The sequence below is a fragment of the Gopherus evgoodei genome, chromosome 1 (genome assembly GCF_007399415.2).
Source record: "Gopherus evgoodei ecotype Sinaloan lineage chromosome 1, rGopEvg1_v1.p, whole genome shotgun sequence".
NCBI classification, from domain to species: Eukaryota; Metazoa; Chordata; order Testudines; family Testudinidae; genus Gopherus; species Gopherus evgoodei.
The window spans coordinates 299,517,716-299,539,619 of NC_044322.1; positions in this window are offsets into that span (position 1 = coordinate 299,517,716).

Sequence of the window (21,904 nt, forward strand, 5' to 3'; positions counted from 1 at the left end):
AAGAAAAGCGTTCAGCCTCCTAAGTAGCATGGAGGGACTAATCTCATAGGCCACCTACTGAATCAGGTCCCATTTGAAATCTAGGGTGTGTGTCTGCCACCCACCTTATAACTTTCAGCCCAGCGGTTAGAGAAGTCACCTGCGATATGGGAGGCCCAGATACAATTCTCCCCTCTCTCCCTGAGAGGGGAAAGAATTTAAACAGGGGCCTCTCACCTTTCAGAGCAGCGCTTTAACCACTGAGCCGTGGGATATTCTGATGTAGGGAGCCTTCACTCTCTCCTGTTGCAGAGGTGCTGACTTTACTCCTCCCCCGTAGTGGGTGTCCTGCTCTGCCTCTTCCCCTGAGGTCCCGCACTCACTCTTCCTCTTCCTGCCCCCGCTTTATCCTCTCCCCCCCAGGGACCCTTGCATGCCTGCTGCGTTCCTCTCTCAGCCTCCCCCAGGTGCCTCAAACCAGCCCCCTCTGCTCTGCTGGCTGCTCCGGGGTGCGAAACAGCTGATAATTTGTATAATTTGTATACTCCAAATTAAGAAACACAGTAAAAGAACTAAAAAAGAGCCATCGTGGCTTAACAACCATGTAAAAGAAGCAGTGAGAGATAAAAAGACTTCCTTTAAGAAGTGGAAGTCAAATCCTAGTGAGGCAAATAGAAAGGAGCATAAACACTGCCAAATTAAGTGCAAGAGTGTAATAAGAAAAGTCAAAGAGGAGTTTGAAGAACAGCTAGCCAAAAACTCCAAAGGTAATAACAAAATGTTTTTAAGTAAATCAGAAGCAGGAAGCCTGCTAAACAACCAGTGGAGCCTCTTGATGATCAAGATACAAAAGGAGCGCTTAAAGACGATAAAGTCATTGCAGAGAAACGAAATCAATTCTTTGCTTCAGTCTTCATGGCTGAGGATGTTAGGGAGATTCCCAAACCTGAGCCTGCTTTTGTAGGTGACAAATCTGAGGAACTGTCACAGATTGAAGTGTCACTAGAGGAGGTTTTGGAATTAACTGATAAACTCAACATTAACAAGTCACCGGGACCAGATGGCATTCACCCAAGAATCCTGAAAGAACTCAAATGTGAAGTTGCGAAACTATTAACTAAGGTTTGTAACCTGTCCTTTAAATCGGCTTCTGTACCCAATGACTGGAAGTTAGCTAATGTAACACCAATATTTAAAAAGGGCTCTAGAGGTGATCCTGGCAATTACAGATCAGTAAGTCTAATGTTGGGCAAATTAGTCGAAACAATAGTTAAGAATAAAATTGTCAGACTCATAGAAATACATAAACTATTGAGCAGTAGTCAACATGGTTTCTGTAAAGGGAAATCGTGTCTTACTAATCTATTAGAGTCCTTTGAAGGGGTCCACAAACACGTGGACAAGGGGGAATCCAGTGGACATAGTGTACTTAGATTTCCAGAAAGCCTTTGACAAGGTCCCTCACCAAAGGCTCTTACCTAAATTAAGCTGTCATGGGATAAAAGGGAAGGTCCTGTCATGGACTGAGAACTGTTAAAAGACAGGGAACAAAGGGTAGGAATAAATGGTAAATTCTCAGAATGGAGAGGGGTAACTAGTGGCGTTCCCCAAGGGTTAGTCCTCGGACCAATCCTATTCAACTTATTCATAAATGATCTGGAGAAAGGTGTAAACAGTGAGGTGGCAAAGTTTGCAGATGATACTAAACTGCTCAAGATAGTTAAGACCAAAGCAGACTGTGAAGAACTTCAAAAAGATCTCACAAAACTAAGTGATTGGGCAACAAAATGGCAAATGAAATTTAATGTGGATAAATGTAAAGTAATGCACATTGGAAAAAATAACCCCAACTATATATACACAATTTGATGGGGGCTAATTTAGCTACAACGAGTCAGGAAAAAGATCTTGGAGTCATCGTGGATAGTTCTCTGAAGATGTCCACGCAGTGCTCAGAGGTGGTCAAAAAAGCAAACAGGATTTTAGGAATCATTAAAAAGGGGATAGAGAATAAGTTGGGGGAGGGATAGCTCAGTGGTTTGAGCATTAGCCTGCTAAACCCAGGGTTGTGAGTTCAATCCTTGAGGGGGCCAGTTGGGGATTGGTCCTGCTTTGAGCAGGGGGTTGGACTAGATGATCTCCTGAGGTCCCTTCCAACCCTAATAATAATCTATGACAGTTCTATAAGACTAAGAATATATTATTGCCCTTATATAAATCAATGGTATGCCCACATCTCAAATACTGCTTACAGATGTGGTCTCCTCATCTCAAAAAAGATATACTGGCACTAGAAAAGGTTCAGAAAAGGGCAACTAAAATGATTAGGGGTTTGGAGAGGATTTTATATACCTCTATCATATCCCCCCTTAGTCTCCTCTTTTCCAAGCTGAAGAGTCCTAGCCTCTTTAATCTTTCCTCATATGGGACCCTCTCCAAAGTTGGCTTTAGTGCTACTCCCCTCACCGGGGAGGAGTACAGAAGTCGATTTTAAGAGCCCTTTAGGTCGGCGGAACGGGGTTGGTTGTGTGGACGCATTCATTTTTAAGTCGACCTAACATGGCTAAATGCGACCTAGCCCTGTAGTGTAGACCAGGCCTTTTTACTAGTGTAAAGACTTTTAAATATGTGTGTCTGTGTTTGGAGAACACTGGTTAGTTATTCATTCTTACTTATTCTTTAATCACAGTAAATAATGGCTTTCTGCATTAGAAGTGGCTCAATGAAATGATTCATCAGGCTTGATACTTAAGATCCTAAAGATAAAATGGAGCAAATCATGCCATCTGAATGATAAAGCTGTTGTACAGCCATATAATTTCAAGTTGTAGTCTTATCAGAGCTCACAAAGCAAGCAGGTTATGCCATAGGAAACCTAGAAAAAAACCCAAAATGCTATAAGAAATAGTGCTGCTTATTCAGCAGGGGGTGCTCATCTCTGAGTTACTGGACCAAAAATCCAGTATGGTGTTAGAGGACATTACATTGATAGAATTTATCTGAGACAAACCTCATTCTTTTGAAAAAGTGCCATAGGATTTTTCAGTGACTACAGATGGTCAGGAACTTAGTTTTATGCAAACAATAGTAGCTCCAAGTCCAACAGCATTACGCCCCCCATAGTCTATGCAGATGTGGTGACAAAAGAGCCAGCAATTAATCAAGCACAATTACGGCACCTAAGGCTTTAATGTTTAGTGTTAGTAGTGAGCTAGTTAGAGCTGCGTGTTTATAGTGTAAATATTGCATGACATAAACCTTGGTTAGAAACTAGAATTTCTGTTAGGAGGGAAATGCTGACATTTTGAAAAATTGTAACAAAACTTGACTTGTAGCAAAATGGTGAAATTTCTGGTGGAACAAACATTCAAAAGAAAATTGGATTCAGAACCATTAAAATAATTTTTGACTTTATAGTATGTTAAAATATTAATTATATGTTACATAATATAATAAAACAAAAATAATATTGTAATATAATATAAAAGCAACCAAATGCTAGTCAAAATGAAATGTTTTGATCTAATCAAAATGTTTCAATATTATCAAAACAAAACATTGAAAATTTTTTCTGTAGAGAATTTCAATGAATCAACATGTTCCTGGGAAACATTTCAATTTCAACAAAGCAGCATTTTCTGAGAGAAAACTGTTCCCTTGAACATTTTTTGACCAGCCCTGTACAACAAATATTAAAAGTATTGCAGGAGTGTGTGTGTTGTTTTTTAGTTGTACAATCATTCTTCCTGAAAAGATCACTGGATGAAATCATTTCAGCTTGTATAGCAGTTTGCCTTTTTATTCCATATGCTGGAATTGCAGATATGCAGTTAAATGAATTTCATTTGCAGTATAGGATTAACTCATTAAATATTTCCCAACATGTTCAGCTTTTTAGGTATATACTGTATTGTCAGGCTACCCCCACCCCCACCCCCACCAGCAGCATGGATTTCATCAAGTAAGTGGGGTGGGAGTGGGGGTGGGGCTGGCTGAAAATTCCAGAGCTGAAATAATTAGTGGGTGGCACTCTGGAATTCAGACAGTTCTCTATTATTATCTGCTTTGAACTTTTCTTCGACTGTGGGGGTCTTACATTTGTAAGTATGTTTGGATATCTGATATGTGCTATCAAATACATTAACTGATTAATCAAACTTTTCCATAGTAATTCAGGCTATAGTTAAGGCTGAGTTCCATATTGGAGTATATAAGAATTGGGTAGTATCTCTTCTAATAGTTTGTAAGCCCTCCAGTGATCCTCACTCTATTCCATTAGCCAACAGAACCCTGCCACAGGGTTATATATAGATGGTATCTGGACCCCACTGAGCCTGTGTGTGTTTCCTTCATATTACTCACATTGTGTAAAGAGCAAAATACAGAACACATAGCTCATCCCAACTCATGTTTTTAACATTGCTCACCCCTATCCATAACTGCATAGAGTTACCACACATCCTGCATGGTACTCAGGTCTGCAGCCCCCTGGCATGCCTGCTCGTATCTCAGGGGGATTCCCAGTTATCTAACCGAGCTGCAGGCATTTGCTCCTCCAGGCTGCCAAGGACTACGGTGGCATCTGCTGAGTGGGAATCTAGGCCACCTCTCTGCTTTCCTTTGTGCTGCATCCCAAACAGAAGGAGATAATGGCAGTGGGGGTTGATGAATACAAGGGAAAGGGGCCTGATACTGGTTTTAGGCTCCTTCATTCCTCTCAGAATCTAAGAGCACAAGATAGCAGCTTCCAGAAAAAGTTCTGAACTAGTCCAAATTGACCTGTTTGAGGCTGAAGAACTGACAAGAGTCAGAATAATTGTTTGGTTTTCTATTATATTACTATTGTATAAGTCTCCACACCAGAGCTAGTGCTTTTGCATGTGCAGCCAAATCAGTTTTTTGCTGCTCCCTACTCTGCCAGCTCTAAATAGCTCCTGTCCACCACAGTTACACCATTATGTGCATGGAAGTGTTTGTGATAATTTCAGATATACATCTGAATCCTGACTCTTTAGATCTCTGGCCCTTCCTACTTCTCCTCTTCGGTCCCTCGTGCATATAGCTGCCACCATGAGATAGGTGATTCCCATTTAAAGTCCTCAACTGTTCATATTATGGTGTGGGAAAGCTGAATCTATACACTACTAGAGGGAACATCGCTAGATAAACATTGTTTAATCCATCAAGCTCACATATTGTTTATAGACAGCAAAGCATGGCAACAAAACTACCTCTTGTTGCTAGCAAGAGACCTATGATTATTCAGCATTCAAGAGATCAAGGAAGGTTCAACAAAGATGAAGTACAGCATGTAAGTATGAAAATTGAAAATGTCACCTGTCATGTCTGATTTAAGGGTCCAACTGCCACATTAGGACATATAGTCCTGGTTAACTGAGCCATGAATTGCCACTGTGATAGAAGTAGAAAATCTTCACTGTTGAGTTCTTCACCTTCAGCCAGGGCTGGCTCCAGGCACCCAGGGCACCAAGTGCGTGCTTGGGGCAGGCAACTCTGGTGGACCTGCCGCAGGCATGCCTGCGGCAGGTCCACCAGAGCCGCGGGACCAGCTGACTGTCCGCAGAAACGCCTGCGGGAGGTCCACCAGAGCCGCGGGACCAGCTGACTGTCCGCAGAAATGCCTGCGGGAGGTCCACCAGAGCCGCGGGACCAGCTGACTGTCCGCAGAAATGCCTGCGGGAGGTCCACCAGAGCCGCGGGACCAGCTGACTGTCCGCAGAAATGCCTGCGGGAGGTCCACCAGAGCCGCGGGACCAGCTGACTGTCCGCAGAAATGCCTGCGGGAGGTCCACCAGAGCCGCGGGACCAGCTGACTGTCCGCAGAAATGCCTGCGGGAGGTCCACCAGAGCCGCGGGACTGGCAAGCGTCAGAACGCCCCCCGCAGCGTGCCGCCGTGCTTGGGGCGGCGAAATGGCTACGTAAATTACAATGAGCATGACATACCATTAAAAATCAAGCTTCTGAATGTCTAGTGAGAGTGGAAAACCTGGGCTATATCACCCTCCACTTCCCTCTGCTTCTATAAGTAAAGGGGACTGAGATGCAGCAGATCTCTTCAGACATGGAAAGAGGGAAAGTCTGCACTCTACAACATTAGCTCTCTCTCCCCCCAGCAACCCCTTGTCCCACTGTGTTATTTTTGGGGCAGTGTAAAGGGTTGGAAGAGATGATGCCAGGGACCAGGTGCTGTTTGCTGTATTGCTGTTTCCTGTGGAAGCCCTAGCGTTAACTCCTGCTGGTCTTCGTTGTGGCTTCTACTGCATGGCCATGAGGAATTCATCCCGAAGAAGCCATAGCACAGCAGACACCTCTGTGTTTGTGCCATTGAGACTTCCTTTCAACATGGATCCCATGACGGCAGGGTTGGGAGACCATGCCTTTTCTGTCACCCCTCCTGATTGAAGGAATGCTTATCTGGAAACTCTGCAAAGTGGACCGTCATGGAATGTCCTGTCAATTTCTCCTTGGGAGGGATGGCAGAGGAGGGGACTATCTCGACCTATAGCTTTCTCTCTTCATAAAAATATGACATGAAGCTATGATTTTAGTATAGTTCAAATTAAAAGGATCTTCAAGTGTCATATCAGGAATAATGTATAGTCAGCTTTAATAACAAGGTAGCAATTTCAATCAAGGTGTTTTGGTGACAGAATAAACCTGGCAAGTAAAAGCCGATGGCTGTTATCAGACTCCGATCTGGAATTATAGCCTTTACTTACATTGTGGTATATTTTAAATATAAAACACCCACTGTGCTACTCCTTCACTTTGTAGTCTAAGGGCCAGAGATATAAAGATATTTAGGTGCTTAAAAATCTGGCCCTAAATCCTCACTTTATAGCAAACACTTTGATCAGTGGCAGTGGGGTCATGTGACTGCATATGTATCTAAACCAAGAATATAACAGCAGGACAGTGTCTCTCATTACAGGCCTACACAAGCTCTGTGAGGTCCTTTTTCCTGCTCCTTTCACCAGGAACAGTGTACTTCCTAAATCTGCTGCCTGCTAGATCTTGCTGCGGATAGCCACAAGCATTTTTGCTGGATTGTGGATGCCCCACATATCTTTTCCTCTTTGGATGTCATGTATCCTTCATCACATTTGCTGAACATATTGCCAGGGCACATATGTGCCAATGTAGGATGTTCTGTAAACCATCCACATTACACAGGTTCCTAGTTAGTTTATAGTTTTCTTATGTTGCTTTCAATTTTGAGTAGCTGCACCTTCAAGACCAGGATTTATCCCTAAGTTTTCTGACATCCTTTCAGCCTTCTTGTGCTTTTCCATTCTCATAGACTCATAGACTCTAGGACTGGAAGGGACCTCGAGAGGTCATCGAGTCCAGTCCCCTGCCATCATGGCAGGACCAAATACTGTCTAGACCATCCCTGATAGACATTTATCTAACCTACTCTTAAATATCTCCAGCGATCTCTGTCCTTTTAGTCTCAGATGTTTGGCCCCTATCTGGATAATATCATATTTCAGACTATTTACATTTTTAAAAAGTACACGATAATATTTGAATTACATTTGTAATAGTATGTACCTTTCTGGCATCATTTTTTTTCCTGAGAGCAATGCCGAATGATATGAATATAAATACATGTCTTTATAAGGAGTGATGTATTCCCGCACCGTCCAGCTGAACAAAACAAAGCTCTCTTTCCAAAAAGAGATTCTGACCACATATCACAAGAGATAAGCATAAGTGGTTTGTTCATGTCACCAGTAATAGCCTGCTGATGATTGTTTGAGAAGTACATTCTTTAATGTTTCTATGTATATACGCCCTTTCTGTTTCCCAAGCTCTTCTCCAAGCCCTAAGTAAGTTTCATCTTCTTGGGTCTTCTCTTATCTTCCTACACAAATTCCCCCTCCACGTTACTACGCAAAACCTCTCAAGGATGCCATGAATTTTAATACTATTTATATTCCTAAAGACATATTATTTACATTCCTAAAGATACCATAGAGGTAGGCTCTCTGTAGAACTATTAGACAGATAAACATTTTCTACTTTGCTGATATCTCTTTAATATGATATGTTGAACAAGATGAGTATTTTTTTAAATAAGCTTATTGGTTTATTTCTCTCTCAGCTGTCTTTGTGCCTTTTCCCACATGCCTTGTCTATTCCTGTCTGCCAAGCCATTACCTTCTCTTCATTCAGATCCACCCTAAAGACTCTTCCCATAACAAATTAGTCCATAAAATTTATAATGGGCAATATTGTGCCCCAATATATCTGTGGTATGGGGGGGTCAAGAGGATCTTCCATGAAGCCATGGGGCTCAGCCCTCTCCACAGAACTATTTCCCCTATACACTCTGAGTTCTCTATACGCTGTCCAGGTGTGTGTTGGTGAGTGGGTAGAGACTTGATGTGAGGACATTGTATTTTGCATCTTGTACAGCACAAAGCAAACTATCTGCACTTAATATTACACATCTCCAAGTTAACAATTCTATTCATTAATATATATATATATATTACAGAAAACCAAACACTTTATCTGCCATTAATTTCATGCTTGAACTAATGTTTACAAGTCCATAAAACCCCTAACTGAGATGTGTATAGACTTATGTAATTGTAAGAGTTATAAATAATTCTACATAGAGAACATACATAAAGAACAGTTATATACTGTAGTATTGTGCCTGTACCTTTACAGCTATACACACCTTTAACACATATTTCAAGCAAACAATTCAAGAGAACGTTTTTTTGCACTTAAGCTGGTTGAAATGTTGGGTTTTTCTTTCTATAAAAAAATTCAAAAGAAAACATCATTTCATATGAATTTTTTCACTTTTTAACAAAAAAATTTCAGAACAAAGATTTTTCAGAACCAAATTTTAATTTTGCTTAAAATTTCATTTGAATTTTATTTTCCCCCTTCTCTCACTTATTTATTCCCCCCTTTTTTTCCTTCATGTAAAATAAAGGGCAAAGTAAATAGTGAAAGAAAGTCTGCGCGTGTGTGTGTGTGTGACTTTTAAAAATGTTTCCAGCAGAAAGTAATTAAAAAGTGAGTTTTTTCTCCATTACTATCACTCACTTTATTTTATTCTAACTTTTTTTTTTCAGGAGATAGATGTTTTTTCCTCACTTGGTCTTTTTTTAGACTTCCCTTCCCTTTTTCCAATGAAAAATTTCATCAAAAAAGTTTCAGCCAGCCCAGTTTTTAAGCTTGTATAAAAATCTCTGTCCCAAATGTTTAGTGAGCCTTGTAACGTAGATTAGTTTAAATAAAGTAGTTCATTCCACAGCTATTGCATGATAAAGCTATAAAAGCACTGAACTCAGTAATTTCTCCACAGATGAAGAATACATTACTATACAAATCAGCATGGGACTTGTAGTTATAAAATGATTTCCTAACAAATGAAAACTTAATTGAAATGCTAGAAAAAAAATCCGAAAATATTGGTAAAGCTTTTCTCACATACACACACACACACACGTTGCATTGTCTGTTTAGAAAGAAACACTAAGCTAAAAATGCAAGTCTCTGAACCATTACACATTTTCAACCATGTTATTCTCAGTGTTTTGCAAAGCACAGTGAGTTGCATGACTAAATCATTCATGACTCTTGGTGCATTTAAAATCTAGAGATTCAGACTAAAGGTTTGAGTTGGTGATCATTGGCTTAACCACAAAATGTTTTTCTACTTCATTGAGCTTTGTGAAAGTAGAAGCTTTATGGTGTGAATCTGCATTTCCATTATGAATACAGTACTGAACCCTGTGATTATATAAAATATGCTATTAATATTCAGAAACTGTTTCCTTTTCCATTATTAACATACACATTTCAAGATAGAGTTAATTCACAATCTATCTAATAAAACTCCTGTTTCAGCAGAACTGGCTTTTTTGTGTTGTGGGGGCAATTCATACGAGGAGCACAATTTGTGTGATGGTATCAAATTTAACATGAATCTGCTGCTGCTTGCTGGGTTTTATGGGGGGCAGGAAGTAATGGAACTTTGAGGAATGGAGATATTCAATATGGAATCTCTCACGATAACCTTTGAAGTCTGAAAGCAAGCTCTGTGATTCAGACAACTAGCTTTCTGCTCTACATACATAGGGGCAGACAGTCCTCATTTGTTGCATTTACTCTGACCTGCTGAACATATAATGTAGGGAATTACCTGTCAAAAATTATGCTTTTTAAACGTTTAAAAAACATAAAATTTAACTGGATCTTAGCAACCTGCTAAATTCTCCAGAAAGTTTTATTAATATATTATCAGTATTTAAAAAAAATCTATAAATGCAGATTTTACACCCTCCATTTTAAGCATGTCTGGTTGTGTTAGCAAATTTGATTTAATAAAACATAGAAAGGAATAGCAGCAAATAACCAACATAGCACATAAAATTTTTCTCTAAATTATGCATTCATTTCACATTACACTACATAGTGGTTTTGCTTGCATGTTTAATGAACATTTCAATAAGTGATAGAGAGCACTGAAGAATAAAACACCATTTTCACACACTACTCTTTAACATTATAAATGTATGCGTGCTACATGTATAGAGGAACAGTTCTAACAATACAGCTGGATATCCAGAATGACTACTGCACAAACATTCTTCTCCAGTCCATTATATAATTATTCTATACAGTGCTCAAAGTATAGCCCAGGGGGATGTTGATTTGGTGGAGTACATTAGCATAGATGAGTTGACTTGAAGCACAATGGTATTAGAATGGTTTTTCAGGTTAGTAATGGGTGGAAATATAGTTAATTATGTAGCTCTATCCCATTAGTGAGCAGCTCCTGATAGCTTTGTGAAAGTATAAAACAATCTGAGCATACAATCAGTATATTAGACTTTTGTGACCCTAAGAGTTCTTCAGAGCTAAAGGGCTCACTATACCCTAACTCATATCAGACCTGACGTGGTCACTACACTCAATACAATGTTTCATCTTATGTATCTAAGAGGTGTATGTAACATATCATTCATAAACTGGTACAGACTGGTCCCGAAAATCACTGCATGGTGTATGTAAGGGTTGGGTAAACAAATTATGGATGTGAGCTGGAAATGTGTTTTCAGGCTGTGAAAAAATCAGGTCTAGTCTAGACAAAGGAACGTGGATTTACCTGTCAGACCAGCTTGCTTACAGGCAGAGGACAATGAAAGGATATTTACATATAAGGTAAACAAAACAATTAAGCTAATAAGTGGTAGAGGAATCAAATTACAGAGCACCCGAGGGTTCTGACTCCGCATCCTCTGACCCACCCAGGAAGTCTTCCTGGCTCTTCAGATGAAGACAATGGACTTTGGGAAAATCTAAGGGGGAGCAAAAAGACATTCTACTTATCCATCACTTAGGGAACAAAGGGACAGGACCCTCTGATTCTGTGAAGGTTGGATCCCCTGACCAGACTGCTAGAGATGCTGATAACTTGATGTAAGGGAGCAAACAGGATCAGCGAAGATTGTAACTTGCTAAAATTAATTTTTAGTCTCTAGGAAGAATGTTTTGTTTTGTTTGTTTGTTTGTAACCATACCTGTGCCTTTTTCTTTTGCTCAGTATCACTTAAATGTCTGTTCTTTGTTAATAAGCTCATTCTCAATTTTACTATAAACCATATCAGTGCTGTTATATTGAAGTATAGAGTGTGTCCTCAGCTAACCTAGTGGGCTGGTGTATACACAGCTTTTTGGAGTTACCAAACATAATAATTTCTGTGAGTGTCCAGGGAGAGGGACTGTACACTGCAGAGAGACCTCTCTGAGGAACTTGGGAACTGGAGTTCACTGATTGTTCCTGCAAGGCAAGGTAACAACTGGCAGAGTCTCAAGGGGTTTGCTGGGGAGGTGGACAGATTAGTATGGCAGGGAACCGACACACACTATTCTCCCACAACACTCAGTTTTACAGAGGTACAGTGGCTCACAGCTCTGGGTGCCAGAAGATCGCAGCTTTGGGAACTCAGTTATGCCAAAGTTATGTAAATTAAGTTAAATTCTATATTTAAAGCTAATTACCCAGTACTTAGGATTGTATGTGCTGAGACACCCTAACCAGAAATTGGGCTGCTGAAGGAATGAATGATGAACGTCTGTGCTTAGGAAAGTTTAGAGCCTTGGAGTAGCAGATACAAACAGTTTAACAAATTGTATCTTATACACTTAGCACCAACATTTTAAAAAGTATTAAATATATAAACATTAGAAAGTACTTAGAAAAATTTCAGGAAGGCCCCTCTTCCCTCCCAGCAGCAGTCATTTATCTATCTATGGATTACATGGGTTGCCAGGTCATCTAACAATAAAAGGAAAGAGAGAGAGAGAGAGAGAAATATACACACAATTTTTCATATGTTTTCATTTTTGTTTTTATTTGATTCACTTGCATGTTTTGTTACAGCCCATTATGAATTGTATGATCACTTTGCTCCTGAGGCAAAGCCCACTGAGTTCAATGAGATTTGGATCAGGCCCTTGGACTCAGGCCAGTAGATTCTCATGTGTACACAAAAGGCTAGATTCACCCTGCCTGCAGAGGAGAAACTCACAACCTGTGGAGATCAGGAGGCCTAGCTTTAATTTCCTCCAGCAACTACATAGGATTTCTACTGATAGAAAATGCAGTGGGAATGCACATAGGCACAACCCTGTTCCATTACAGTGCTGAGCGTTTGGGCATTGATTTAAATAGGAACAGTACCAGTTCCTTAATCCACTCATCCCCAGCCCACCCTGGCCATACCCTGCCCTGTTTAACACTATACACTTTGCAGGCTGTGTTAGCTTACTGTCAGTCTATCTGTCTGCCCTGACACTGGTAAACAGTCACATTCTAATTAAAACTGTTGTTAAAATCTTACAATCATGTGATATCAATACTTCTTTGATCACAGATTATGGGTCCTGTCCAGCCCAAATTCACCACAAGAGTTGCTGCTGATCTGAGCCGTACACAAAATTGTTATTTTCAGAGTATTTTTTCCTCAGAAGCAGCCATGTAATGGCCCTTCCAGCCTTTTGCAACCAAATCCCATATTCCTCTCAGCCAAACTCAGGCTCTGGTTCAAGACTCTGCTATCAACCCCTGAGCCGTTCGGCACGTTCTTACTATTGAGCAGATGTGTGATCTTGTACAGCCAGCTCATCATTCCTCTGAATAGTTGAAGCTGCTGTGCAGCAAGCAGACATGGGCTTCTAGAATTGGCAGATTCCATAATCTTCTCCTTTCTGAACAAGCCTCATGGTATTTAAAACTCATCACTCCAGTATTTTTTTCTTTAACCTGGGTTAAAGTCATTTCTACATTTGTTTCAAACAGAACCCTGTAAAACCTCAAGTACTTTTCTTCCTCTGTTTTTAATATATCTAGCCAATCACCTTTCTTCCCTGGAATACATTTTGACATGAAGTATGACATGAGCAATTCAGTAGCTCTATGAAAATATTCATTTTGATACTGTGAACTCCTTTGTAATTCCTCAAATGCTTCTATGTAATTATACTTTAATAATCCTTTCTTGTTTCACTGATTTCATAATACTTGGCTTTTCAGATTTTTCCTCCAAACAGCTTCCCAGAAATGTAAACAAATTATCTTCCCAAGATTATAATATTAGTATAATATATTATTATGTTAATAGATTAAACATGTCTAAACCTATCTAGTTTCTGAGAGAGGCTAATAAACCTGATTCTGTCTATGTTATCTAATAAAACAGCAGAACATTTGATAGGTTAGGATGACATGGATTAGGCCATTTCACTGCTCTGTTTCCTTTACAGTATTGGGCAATATTTTATTCTTAGCCCTTTTCTTTCCCAGATACCTGTTGAAAACCATCAGTATTATTGACACCACATCATTCTGTTATCTTACCAGCTTGCAGTACTCCTCACTGGCCATTGCTCTGAAAAGCACCACACTGCTGTGCTGCTGAGCCTTCTCCACAGCTACTGCTTTGAGTAGCACCACAGAGCTGCTACTATACTCTTGACTCTTTCTTGGTTCATCTGCATTTGTTCTGCCCCTTGCATGAAAGAGATGCTGCTGGTGGGGAATTCTGATTCAAGCCTCTTGTGACTACAGATGAGCCCAAACAAAAGACCCAGTTCAAACTGCCTTGAATTTGGGGACGTTCAGACTGGGAGTAAGACCTAAACTTCATAGTTTGGAATTGTATCTGTGTAGGATCCACCCTTCCCCTCCACTGCTGACACCATTTGTTGTGGTACTGGCTGGGTCCTGTGACTCTTTTTTGGAAGCCATTAACCTCTTGCAGCACCATGTAGTTACCTCCAACCTGCAGTACTGAGGATTCTGCTCCTGAGTAGGACAGAATGCTCTAAACCCAGAAGCCTCTTGCTATTCCCCCCGAGAACTGTGGGGATCACTGTTAACCTGTGAGGCTGAGGCCCAGTCTCAGAAAATGCTTCAGCTGGCTGAATCACTTGTCAAAGAGGCTCTGTTGCCATCATCTCCTACTGCCAGAGGCAGATTCAAATGGCTGCTTCCATTTTTGGGAAGCTGAAGTGATACAATATAAGTAGCAACATTATTACCAGAATGAAAAAGTAACTGTGGTCTAGAATATAGTCTGTGTTCATAGCTTCTGTCCAAGTCTGCTAACATTTTATCATGTACTCCTGCAGCCCAGTGTTGGTTTTTTTCCCCTCTGTAAAATGATAGTAAGCTCTTCCAGGCAAGGCATGTCCTCTTTGTTTGTATATTACCTGTCATAATTTCAAGTATCAGAGGGTAGCCGTGTTAGTCTGGATCTGTAAAAGCAGCAAAGAATCCTGTGGCACCTTATAGACTAACAGACATTTTGGAGCATGAGCTTTCGTGGGTGAATACCCACTTCCTCAGATGCATGTAATGGAAATATCCAGGGGCAGGTATATATATGTGTGCTAGCAAGCAAGTTATCTCTAGCTTGCTTGCTAGCACACATATATATACCTGCCGCTGGATATTTCCATTACATGCATCTGAGGAAGTGGGTATTCACCCACGAAAGCTCATGCTCCAAAATGTCTGTTAGTCTATAAGGTGCCACAGGATTCTTTGCTGCTTCTGTCATAATTTGTATATCAACTGAAAAGTTTCTTCACCCCAATAATTATGTGGTCCTTATATTAAGGTACTTTTTAATCCAAATAAGTGAATACATACATCAGACTCAGCATTCATCATTTAATATACACATGCCCTGAGCGTGCTGAGACACAAGGGCCAGATTTATCCAGCATGTAATAACAGTGAAGTCATTGGACAACATTCATTGAAGAATTTGGCCCAGTATATAGCAGAGGAAACCAGTGATTCAGAATGACCTGCATTTAAAAAAAAAACAAAAAACCAACCCCCCCCCCAAAACTCAGAACTTCTCAACTTTTTAATTATATAGTGTCTACCAACAGTTTAAACAAATAAAATCTTTTCTTTCATGCTCATCATTACTCTGACCATGCTGTGGAGCCTCATAAATTTCAAAGACTTTCAGAGTCTTTTCACTGCTTGCAGAGACTTGAATGGCCACAGCAATGGTCCTTTGAAGACAAAATGCCAGCAGTAGAAAAGCTAGGCAGCTCGGGGCCTGGCTCATATAATCTTAACCGTGTTAAAAAGCAGCAGACACCAAAAGGGGAAGATGCAGGCTACCTACAAGCAGCTAATATAGGATGAAGTTCAACTAGCCCTCAAATTATTAAAAATATTTCTAAATAATTCACTGACAAGCTGCCTCACCTCTTTTCTCACCCCGCTCGAGTAAGGTGGAAAAATGTCAAATACAAGAAAGTGCTGAACAAGGAAGAAAATTAAAAATACTGGGCTGGCATAATGAGCTGACTGGGGAGGGGATATCATTATTCAGAGAGCTAGACACTTATGATCAGGGCCGGCTCCAGGCCACAGCGCGCCAAGCGCGTGCTTGGGACAGCATGCCGAGGGGGGCGCTCTGCTGGTTGCCAGGAGGGCGGCAGGTGGCTCCAGTGGAGCTCCCGCAGGCACGCCTGCGGGAGGTCCACCAGAGCTGCGGGACCACCGGACTCCTCGCAGGGAAGCCTGCAGGAGGTCCACTGGAGCCGTGGGACCGGCGAGCAGCAGAGCGCCCCCCGCGGAGTTCCACTATGCTTGGGGCGGCGAAATTGCTAGAGCTGGCCCTGCTTATAATATCTAAAGCTTGCTTCTTATAACCCACTTTTATAGTGCCTTTCATCTGTACATCTCAAAGTGCTTTAGAAACGAGTGTACACATCATTATCCTAATTTTATAGATGGGAAAATTGAAGCACAGAGAAATTAGAGGTGTCTTTTTCAAAAGTGGCCACTAATTTTGTTTGCCAAACCAGAGATTCTTATAGCTTGATTTTAAGAGGGGTTGGGCATCTGCAGCTTCCATTTAACATTTGTTGCAAATATGGGACTCAATGGCTCACCCAGTTTCACACAATGAGTCAGTAGTAGAGTAAGGAACAAAAGCCAGGTCTCCTGACTCTTAGTCTGAGGTCCTATCCACTGGACCACACTGACCTTAGTGCAGTCCATGGGGTGGACTCCAATCAGATGTTAGCTTTTGTTCAAACCATTTTATTAAAATAAAGATTAACATATGCTATATGAAAAACTGAAGGTATGTCTACAAGTGCTTTGTAAACCCATGTGTGTGGGACCTGGGCTTCTGGACTTGGTATTTCCAAGCTGACCCTTGGTATTTCCAAGCTGACCCAAATTCCACTGTAAACCTGGTCTTAGAGTTTCTGGACCCAAGTCTCACAGCTCTGAGGATGTGTCCTACTGCACTACACAACCCTTCTGACTCAGGTCTGTGGCTTGAGCTGCATTCCCACTCCAGAATGACAGAGGGATTCAGGCTCAACCCTCTGTTTCCCCCCCTTACCAGGAGTTTAGGATCTGAGTGCTTTCTGACACAAGTCAGACTGATTTGCATGTGGACGGAAGGGAGGCTTGTGCTCACACCAGAGTCAGGGCCAGGTTTAGGGCACTGCTGACATACGCTTACATACTGAATACATTTGATGTGTCTAAGCCCATGCCCTTTAGCTTGTCTACCTCAGAATAATCCCCAAATAATTCAAAAGCAACAATACTATCAATTAGCAAATAACTGCCGCTGGGAATATTGCTTAGACCCAAAGCATGACATTGCTGAGTTATAGCATCATTCCATTTTTAGAAGATTATGGATGTCAGACATTGACAAGGTTACCATTTTGGCAGCTGCAATTTGGGCTAGAACTGTGTAATCCATGTTGGCAGATCTCATTGTGGGACTCTATGGGACTGCTTGTGTAAGTGGTACTACAGTATAAGTGTCACAATTCAGCCCTCAGTGGGTTTGGTTCAACTCTGTAGGTGGTTGATTTGATCAAGGAAATTATGAAAGGTGCCAAGTTAACATTCTAGAAGCTGAAGTACTCTCCCCTCATAATAAGTAAAGCATCAGCAGTGCAAACGTTCCTGCCCTGACAATGGGTTTTCTTAACTGTGTTCTGTGGCCACCTCCTCTAGAGAGGAGATGGTATGATAGGTCTGTATGCATATTGTATATGATCAGCCTGGAACTGCAGGCTCACTCAAAAAAGTGGCTTGCTAACTCATCTGGATAAGAGGGAGGCAAGAGTGGTACTCTTGGGGTACAGGAGTTAGATGGGGGCTGGTCAGCCCTGAGGTCAGAACCTTAGGAGCAGCCAAATCTGAGAAGTTTTAGTTGCAATTTTCATTGTCTTCTTGGAATTTTTTTTTTACCATTAAGTTCAAACCCAAGGGAGGGGGCTGTTGTTTGACTCTACAAAGCAGGTGAATTGGTTTAGAGCTAGTTGGGAAAACATCAGTTTACACAGTCCTTCACTTGTTTGCTGAAACTGCAAACTGAAGTGCCAGTTAGTTCAAACTGTGCTGGTAGGTTTGTACTGCTGTGACTAACTATCTGTCTAACTAACTAAGACTACAAACTCATTTGATCTATGGCAGGCCATCTAATAGCAGTCAGATGATAAATCATTTTCAGCACCACTGACCTGGACTGCATTCAGATAGCTGACTTGGGGATGGAAGTTTCTATATCTCATTACCTATCCTCTGAACCAGATAGTCTAGGGATAATATGTCAACTGAAAATCAAGCACAGTTTACTCTTGTAGAAATATTGCAAAAGAAAAGCAAACACAAGCTCTGGTTCTCCTTAGAGTATTAGCTACAAGTTGATATTGTGTTCAGTGAGCATGTGATTTTTACCATTAGAGGTAACTTACTCAGCTCCTGTGCATTTGACTTGACGAAAGTCACCATTAAAAATGTGACACTTGTTTATATAATTCCTCACTCCATGGTAATTTTCAAAAAGTTAAGTGCTTCTGTGACCCTACCAGTATGTGTCAATTTGTCCTCTTGGGATTTTATCTGGATGTAAAGATTTTCATGGGCCAAAATCTGACCAGTGCAAGGGATGTGGTGTTACCATCTCCAAATAGGCTGGTACGTTCTGGTCAGCAGCACATGATGAATAGGACTTTCTCCTTACAGACAAACTACAAAGGCCATTACCAAATCATGGAGTTCCTGCTCAAACATGTGGAGACCTTACCCAGTTCCATAAACCTGTGCCAATATGGCCCTTGCATTTCCTGGCATGTTGTCTGTGGGAAGGGTGTACAGGGGGAAAGAGGTGTCTGCAATCAACTTCCCCATAGCTTTCTGGGGCAGCCAGTACTGGGATTGACATTTTCTGCAGTGTAGGAAAAGTATGCACATGTGCTTGGCAAGCAGGATTTCACCCCATATGTGGTAGACCAATGTATAACTACTTGTAAAAATAGACAAAAAACTTCAATGTCTACAGAAGTTCATCCTTAAGCTTATGAAGATGATGCATTTGCACCTTCATGTGATTGTAGCTCCCATTAACATCAATGAGCATTTCAGATATGAGAGTATTCTTGAATCTCCAAGTATCAGATCATTGTTATCGTTATTCTAAAAGTCTGAGGAAAAAAGCGCAGTGGACTGCTGGTGGCAGATTTATTATCCTTGAAAGATATTAAATCCCAGCACATCATGAATATGATCAAAGGGAAAGAAATTTTTTGATTTAAAAACACACAACAGTGGCCCAGTAGAAAAACAAATATTTTAAAAGACAATTTTTATTTCTTCTCATCATTGCCATTTTCTTATATTTTTCTGTTTTTCACTCTTTGACTGGCTTGTACTATTGGTTGGCAGTAGATGTACATGGGGATCTTTTTAAAATAACTGGACACTCAAGGCCTGTGAGGGGGGAAAAACACAGTTAAAAAGATTTCATTTTAGTATATGCATTCATTTATCTTTTGATTTGAAGACAAAGGAGGCCTTTCTTGTGGTGTCTATCTGTAAAACACTTCATCAAATTAATAAGGGATCAAGATAATAATAAAGTTGTATGTAATTGACTTTTTTTGAAATTCAAAATGATGAAATTTTATATCAAAATTTCAACTGAAAATAGGAAAAAATATTGCAAAATGTTTTCAACTATTTCTGATTTATTGACGGCAGCTACTATGGAAATGAGTGCAGAATGGATAGCAATATGGATAGCGAGATAGGTTTAAGAGGCTTTTCAAAAACCAGAAAGATTTTAATGAATGGACTGTACACCTATAAAAATTGTCTTTTTGCATCAGTGTATGTTTTTATAAATTATACAAATGTGTTATATTAAGTTTTTAAAACCTATATTTTTAACCTCAATTTTTAGAATATCAAACACTTTACAGGATCTGTTTTATTCATGATATTTTCATTATTTTACTTAATTGTAGCAATATCTCCCTTTCACTGGCCTAGAGGTATTTATCTGAAAAGGCACAACCTTGAGAAACATCTGACCTGCAGAGATAGTGCTGCAAGGTTTTAAAAGCTTAGCATATTTTCTAAGTGTGAGATGAATGAAAAAGGATTGATGATATTCAGGCAGAAGCTTCAGAGAACTATATCACATAGTACTCAAAAAGTACTATAACGACTTAATAGAGTAATTCCCTAGAATACATTGATTCACTATGCTTAGATCCTGGATTTTTTCGAGATCTTGCAATAACAAAGTTTTCACTTCTAGGTCACCAGTTTAAATCCATCCTAGATTGGTAAGGACGGAATACAGTTACCATCTCTCTGATATTTGGCAGTCTATGCAAAATGAAATGGTACTTTCGTTCCAGTTCCTAGAGAAGAGCTGTCTATGTTACAAGAGTAGCAACCTCACATATCACTAATTGGCATCTTGATTGTCTTAGCACAGAGGCCAAGGAATGGGAGGGGTATCAATACTGAATCTGAGATGGATGTCACCGAACAAGAATGAGGCATATTGGCAGGCAGATGTGGGGAAGCTTGCCTTGTCACTACTGCACTGTTTCGGGGGTGAGCATATAGATCGCTTCTTTTTCCAAGCACTGCTAATTGCATACCTTTAATACAGACTAGTAAGAAAGCTGTTCTTTGGAGTCAAGGAATGTACACATTACAGCAAGCCACTTACCGCAAAGCTCATGTTTAGACAGGACTTTAATGCAGCAGGAGTGCCATAGTACAGTAGCCTAATTAGAGGTACAGTAATTTCTTAGCTGAGGGTAAACACAGCACTTTTTTTACATTAATATATTTTTAAATGGTCATTTACAGAACAGTTCACTTTTCATTTTGCTTGTTTGCAGAATGTCTGCTTTACATGGAAGTTTCTGCCTCGTGATCTGTTCTTTCTACTCCTACCTATTTGTTTTGATCATTCCTGGCCATCAGGTTTAAGCTCCAAAATATTGCCTTTGAGTGTGTTATTAAATAATCTTTTGATATCTCCAGTCTTCCAAGAATGCAGTTAAGGCCTACACACTGCCATCTTGTTTTCAGTATGCTTTCTAACACTAAGCAGTACCCTAAATCCCTGCAAGACTGTACTGGAAAAGCAGAATCCGCAACAGTCTGTGGCCTTTCATCCAATTACATTAAGAGCAAGTAACCTTGAGTCAGATGGTCTATACCCAAACATGATTACAATCAGTCAGTTGGGGGCAATATAGGAGGACGTTAAACACAGACTTGTATCCTTTGCTTATTTGTTGGATAAGAAACTGTAAATAAATGAAAATAATGAGAAATATAGTCATTCCAAATATTCTGCAAGTCGTGTAGGTTCGGATTAAAATCAAAGCAAACAGCTTTGCCAGTGGCATACTGAAGAGTATTAGATTAGGTGCAACAATGGTTTCATCTTCCTACAATAATCTTTCCTGATCTTGCTTAAGATAAAAATAATTTTGTGCCAGTGGCTAAATTCAAGAGGAAAAGCTGTAGATCATTGATTTCTTCACAAGTACATGACAAATCATTCAAGAAATTCTCCCTTTCTTTTCATCTTTAGCTTTGAAGCTCTACTGTGGTGATCCTCTATAACTTTGGCAAAGAATATTAGAAATGAAGGGCTGGCAGGGACCTTGAGAGATCAAGTCCAGCTCCCTGCACTGAGGCAGGACTAAGTAAACCCAAACCAAACCTGACAGTTGTTTGTCCAACCTGTTCTTAAAAATCTTCAATATTGGTTGTTAGGATATAGATATTCAGGCCTGTCTGCAAAGGCCTATACTTTAAGAATTTAGGTGTATTCTTATCACTTAGCTAGTTATAGAGGTATAAAAGAAAGAATCAAAGATCACTGTCTCTGTAATGGCCTTCTCTTACTGTGATAGGCTAAGACCTTCAGCTAAGATGTAGTTAGGCAGTCATAAGCTGGGAAGTGTATGGTCACATCCTCACATTCCAAACTAGTCACATTGAAATAAGGTGCTATTGGGCAATTAGGAATACAATCCTGTCCTGATATTCCT